This window comes from Geospiza fortis, unplaced genomic scaffold (genome assembly GCF_000277835.1).
Source record: "Geospiza fortis unplaced genomic scaffold, GeoFor_1.0 scaffold330, whole genome shotgun sequence".
Taxonomy (NCBI): Eukaryota; Metazoa; Chordata; class Aves; order Passeriformes; family Thraupidae; genus Geospiza; species Geospiza fortis.
In genome coordinates, this window is record NW_005054400.1 from 113976 (window position 1) to 120737 (window position 6762).

Here is a 6762-nt window from a genome sequence, read left to right on the forward strand (position 1 = left end):
TAAACATATGAATAGCCCCAGTCTCTCTGAAAGTCAAAGCAATTTAGAGAATGCAGTCAGGATTGCTGGGGACTTCAGCTTCTAAATCACTTTGGTGCTTCTGAGTCTGTTACCCAAAAGCACAGGTGGCGTTCTGCCTTGGAGGGTTTGCAGTCTGAGGACCTGTTACCACTCCCAGCAAAAGCTGTGGGGCTGGAGGGGTTGGTGTGGGAGTGGCTGGGGCTGGATCCAGAGCTGGATCTCACTCCAAGCACAGCAACTCCCATTTGGAAGGCAGGAGGCTTTGCTTGGGAAGGCTGAGGGATGAGAGAATAATGCTCAAAAGCACAGTGCCTGTGCTGGGGTTTCCTGCTGCTGTGGTTGTACCTGTCAGGCTTCCCACCGAGGTTACTGAGCTATTAATCTTGGACAGAAAGCAGAATTGCCCTCTCCTGCTCAGCAGATTGATTCTCCCTGAGCTCCCTTCTCTTGCTGAGCATGGGCGGCTCCAGGACTCTGCCAAAGGAGTTGCTCATTCTCTGCTCCATCGGGAGGGTTTCCCTCTGAGCCTGAGGTCATTCCTCTCTTTAAATCTGACATTCACACCTGTTTTGTTGCAGGGCTTAGTGAGGTTTTCTACAGAACTTGCAGACCCAGGAGGTCACTAAGAGGTGGCATTTTGATAAAGAAGAGAAAACGTGCCTTGGAGAAAAGGGAGAGGCTCTTTGGATCCAGAGTTTAACAGAGCCTACATTTGGGCTGGCTGTGTGGCCAGAACTTCATGGGAGACACAAACACACCTTTCACTGATGAGGACCAAGTCTTTTAGTGCCTTCCAAGACACACTTTCATGCCAGATGAGATTCCAGACCTCTCTGCCAGCTTACAGTCCTCAAGAGCTGCCACCAGCACATCCAGACATGTCCTGTGAGGTCAGAAACAGCAGAAGAGCTCAACCACAGAGCATCAGTGCCCAGTGTTTCTATCCAAAGCCAACACAGAAATGTGTGGCCGGGTTTTCAAAAGAACTCAACAGCTTGAGAGCTTTGTTGAACGTCTGTCGGTAAACACAAGTGGGAACTGCAGGAGGCAGCTCTGGAAATCTGGCCCAGGCTGGGACTGCTCAAAAAACTGGCCATGAGCCTCTCTGAAAATGCTGTGAAATGTCCTCTGCTATGAAAATGTCCTACATGATCCCAGGAGAAAAAGAGAGAGGTCAATAGAACAAAGAGCAAAGGTGCTGCAACTACAGAGAGCAGTTTTCTCCCATTTCAAACTAGATTTCAGACTTCTCCCAATCCACCAAAAATAAAAGTTCCTGGACACTGAAAGCCCAAAAGACAAGACAAAAAAAAAAGAAGTGGAAATTGGAATTTAAATTGAAACTTAAGCATTAAAAAAATTACAAAACATTTGTTGCTGTCACGAAAACTTAAACTCAGGCTTCTGACATTTTAAACTTAATAACCAAAACCATCAGCCATAATGATTTCTCCATCTGATTCAGCATTAATATTCAGACAAATGCCAGGGGCTGTCACTTCCCATATTAAGGCAATCCACATTCGTTTGCATCCAGAGCACCTATGGATGTTGTTTGTCTAATGAAAAAACTGTAATTTTTAAGCTGAAATGAAGGAAAGGAAAGAGGTGGAATAAGGCAGCTGAGTGTCTTTTGAAAAACATCAAAATGCATTTTCTTTTCAGTTCCTGAAAAAGATCTGATTATTGCGGGATCCTTTCCTCTTCACTTCATTATCATTACACCCTCAGTGTTGGGTTATCTAATTACTCATCTAGAGCTGGAAACTTCATTTCCATGCATTGGGGTGTGAGAGGGCTGGCTTGTCTGGCTTAGCAGCCAGCACTTAAAGAACAGCTGTAAAGAGCAGAGTCAGGACGACTGCAGCACCAGAGGAAATCCTCAGCAGAATTCAAGTGCTTTATGTCTGTCATAAACACACTTCCAGATCAAATTAAAGGAATTTCTTTTAACTCTATTCACAATCTCCAAATATTCTGCTTGCTCCACGAGCTGCCTGAGATCTTAGTCATTCTAAGAAATGAATCATATTCCCCCTGTCATCTGGTTGTTTTCTGCTGACTGCTAATTCATGGTATATTGATTTTAAGACTCTCTTAACACATTATATTTTCATGCTAAGCCAGGAAAGCTTTCCTTGCTGAGAAATGCCCATCCTCATTCCTCACAATGCTCAGTTTTGTTCCTCCTCACTTATTTAGAATGATTGATCAACACAATTTAATCAGCTTTAAACGACTCAGGGAATTGTTCCATACCATTGTACCACCTACATTGTTTTATACTTGCATTTAACACCACGACATGAATTCTGCTTATTAGACTTGTGTGTTTGCCTAGTGATGCAAGACTTTAAAAGACCAAATAATTTTTGGGCAAAGACACTGGGGTCCAGAAGATTTTACAGAGATTTTGGAAATCCACTGCTCATAGAAATAGCTCATTATCTAGATGGAAGAATTTAAAACAAAGATCCTTCTAATGACAGGAGTATTTTTTATCACTGATTTAAAACAAGTCAAGACTTTTAAAAACACCTGTGAACATCTACGCTATTACAGATGGCGATTAAAATTTTTAATGAATTAGATAATAAATATTTTGCTTGCTTTACTTCAAATGTCATTAATGGTGAGTGAGGTCTCTCATTGGACTAGCACAAAACTGCTGTTGGCAAAAATCTAACTACAAAACACAAAGGCTTCACATTTCAGGTGCTTATAAAAACTTAATTCTCCCCAATAACACCACTAATTTAGCTTAATGATTATACATAAATATTTTTGGTGTGTTATAAGACCAAAAATTTGCTTTTATTTAAATGTTTCTAACAGGCATGAGATCTTTATAACTTCAAATAAAGTAGTTACGTTTAAACAGAAGCTATTGAAACATCCAATAAATTTGCAAATCTTTGAGAACTTTTCTATTCATGCCAAAAATTTCAAAAAACAAGAACAAATAATATTTAATTTCTAAGAAATGGGTATAAAATGCATTTTTCTATTTTATTTAAACTTTAATGAATTGTTCTGCAGAAGTATTTCAGTGGGTTTTCTTCACTTGCAGACACTTGGTCTATCAGGTGCTGGCTGTGAATATGGTGCAGGTCATTCATCAAATTTGTTTCCAAGTATTTCTCAGAGGAAATAAATTTATAAAACTTACCTTTCAAGTAAGATGAACATTTCAAATGTGGATTTTCTTAGCAGAAAAAAGGCAGAGTAGGAGCTGCAACTCTATTGATCAGCAAATTGCTGTACCAAGCACAGAAGTATTTAAGGCTAAAAGAACCACAAAGAAAAGATAAAGTCATTCTCACAAAAATGAAAGAGTTATTTAAATTTAAATCTATCATTAAACAGAATATACACATATTTTTAAAAGTCCTCATGTGTACAATATATACATTTCCCCCATTCTGGTGTGAACAACATACAAATGTAAAAGTGTGGCTTGTTCTGTGTGGTACAATATGTATAAAAGGCAAGTTTGGGTCAGGGAATGAAAAAATGTATCTGGGATTTAAATGAAGCTGTGCCAGGTCATCCTCTCCCCAATCCCCCCAAATTATAGGTTTGGGGAGATTCTTTTTCACATCCCAGGAAACTACAGACTGGATGCAAAATCTGTTTGCATGGATACAAGAAGTGTATAAAAGAAAAGAATTGCACTGGTAATTTACCACTAAAATGTACAATCAAGTAACATCCAATGTGAAATTCGAGGAAGCTGAGAAAATAAACCTCCTTATACAGTGCATTATACAAGTAACACGTAATACATAAGAACTCCAATTTAGGTTTTACCCAGTAATGTAAATGGTAACATAAACCTACTATTGAGAGTAGTTTACTCTACAATTTTGGCTGAGCAATGCACTGATGGGTACCTCACTCTCTTACCACTGAGCTGCAGTTTATTAAACATTTCGTATCTGAGATGTGAATAGAGTGGAGGATTAAATTAGAGGATCACTTACTGCTAAGACTAACACTTCAGTCAATACAGGATTCTGTCCATTCAACACACCTTACAAAGAACAGACCCAATTCTGCTTTCAATTACTGGGGTGCAACTTTGACTGAAGTCAACAGATGTTGCACCTCAGTAAATATTAGCAGGGTTGCACACTGAATAAAAGCCCGGGAGAAAAACCCTCTGATGGAAACATTTCTGATGGAAACCTGATTTTTCAAAGAAAGAAAAGTTTAGTGAGCAGTGTGTTTCGCAGAAAAAAAAAACAACCAAAAAAACCCAACAACCCAACACCTTATTTTCATCAAATATTTTTCTGCTGAAATCTTGAATTATTTAGGATTTTTTTTTAAATATCAGGTTAGGATTGTTTTTTGAGGAAGGAAGGAAAGAAGGAAAGAAGGGAAGAAGGGAAGAAAGAAGGGAAGAAGGAAAGAAGAAAAGAATGAAAGAGAGAAAGAATCAAAGAAGGAAAGAAGGAAAGAAAAAAAGAAGAAGAAAAGAAGGAAAGAAGTCCAATCATTTGACGTGTCACTGAAACAAAACTATCTATGGATTCAAAAGACAAAGCCATACTGAGAATGCCAAGAAATGGAGATACGAAGCAAAGTGAGAGGATGGAATGCTGGCAGCCCCCTGAAAGTTCCTTGCAAATTCTCAGTTGGATATTTTAATTCTTTAGACAGAGAGGCCAGGTCTAGAGAGGTCCATGGCTCTCAGCATGGTGATGTGCAAGGAATTCCTAAACAGGAGTGAACCAAAGCATGGTCTGGGCATTTGCTGGTGGTGGCTTTGTTACCTGGCCACCAACGCCACAATGGCTGACAGAAACACTGCTGTAGCACTTCAGTTCTCATGCACTGGACAAAACACTCCAAAAGGCAGGGAAATTAAGCCTCCACACATTCAGCAATTTTCCAGGGTGTAAATCCAGGCAGGGGTTTCAGGAAGCAGGACGTGTGAAATAAGACAGGTGTCTGTCCCTGACCGAGGAGGTCTGGAAGTGTTTAGTGCATTCCATAAGTGTTGCCTCGTGTGCTTCAGAGAGCTGCTGGGAGAGGAGCAGGTATCCTGGGAGGGATAGCAGGGAGAGAAAAGCAGAGGGAAAACAACTGCTCTGCTCCCAGAACCTCCTGGAAGGTCAGCCTGGTGCTTTGGGCCATAAAGGAGAAACATGAGTGAGACCATAAACTTCACTTTCATGGGGAGTCCGAAGAGCCCTGTGAAGTCAACAGGGCTGTTTTGAGGATGAAGAATCACCCACATCAAATAAAAAATTCAGGATTGGGCCATAAAGCATGCAAAATATATTGTATCATGAAATGCAAGTCAGCGCTGCGATGATGCAGCCATTACTCATGTGTGTGCTGGACATCCCTGCTCTAGGAACAAACAAATCTTCCATGCTTGGGGAAGATTATTGAAAACAGAACCCCTGTGAAGGATGCTTGCGGCTGGGCTTGGACATCTTGGCCTCTTTCCACCTAAGAGATCTGGGAGGTTGTTTGGGATAGCTGCTGTGGCCAGGCTCCCACGTGCCCTCCCTGCTCGAGCCACGTGTGATGGCACAATCTGCTCTGGCCATGGCAGGGCTGTGCCTGTGATCAGCACATGGCAGACAGGAGGAAGACGTGACAGACCAAGACCCTAGACCAAAATTTGCCCTAGACCAAAAACGGCTTTTGGTGCGGCAGGAATGGGGCATTAAGCTGTTCATTACCTAAGGCTGAATCAAGAGCGTTACTCTGGAGGTTTGACTTATATGCTGGGATTCCTGGGAGAAAGGAGTATTTTTTGTTAATTTCTACTCCTCTCATACCCAAAAGCTTCAGAGAAGAGATCCCATAATGTTTTAGGCGTTGTGAAATATGTATAAAAAGAGTCACCACTGCACAGACCTTGCCTGCTATTTTAAGGCAGGCTACTGAAGCGAGGGTGAGTGAGACAGACTGTGAAAGGGGGGAGGAAGGGAAGGAGAAAGGTTAAATAGCAGCAGAAAACATGGCTAGAAAGGACTATTTGCACAACTGATGGTTCTGAGCTGTTAGATTATGCTGACAGTGTATTAATCATATGTTACAGCCATATGCACACACACTGGTAAATTTATATTTGTCTGCCTATAAATGAACATTAGATGTAAATATATGTAAATTATTGACTATTTTGCATCATGTTAATAGGATAAATATATTAAATATTTTAAATATAAAAATCTTCCCACATTACACCATTGGAAGAAATTGCAAATATACGAGTATGGGAGATGAGCTTTTGGCCTGCACCAACTCCAAAGATTAGGCTTGAAATCCCAGATTGTCCACAGACTCTTTCTGCAACTTAGCAAAAGCTGAGATTCTTAAAATATTCCTGTCTCTTTTTTCCATTACTTTCCTGTTTTGTTGTTTTTTTCTTTCCCTTTTGCCATATGCTGCCCTGATGACACTGCCTCTGGGAGGGAGTTTGGCCAATTTCCTCGACAGCGCTGAAAAGTCCCTTTGCATCCACCTCTCCCATCCTGTTGCTCCAACTCCTGCACTGCTCACTGTGGATGAATTCCTGCAGTGCTTTGTCTAACCACCTCTCATATCCCTCCTTGAAGGGCCTGTGTGCTCAGCTTACATCCAGTCTCATCAGGATGTCTTTTTGATTTAAGCTCTTGTCTTCTCCCCGCTAGGCCTAATACCTCATCTGTTACCCACTGCTGCTTTCTGCATTGTTTCCTTATCCCAGGAATATGGTGTGCTGTGTCTGGGCTGACA

At 41.0% G+C, this 6762-nt stretch overlaps 1 long non-coding RNA gene across 1 annotated transcript in view; it reads right to left on the reverse strand.

Annotated features, from left to right (window-relative positions):
- The window catches only part of LOC115948445, a 9582-nt gene extending 6274 nt beyond the window's left edge, over positions 1 to 3308 (reverse strand). The window contains exon 1 of the long non-coding RNA XR_004082273.1: positions 3191 to 3308. This is a non-coding gene — a long non-coding RNA (uncharacterized LOC115948445). The remainder of the gene's footprint in view (positions 1 to 3190) is intronic.
- Between the last annotated feature and the right edge of the window lie 3454 nt (positions 3309 to 6762).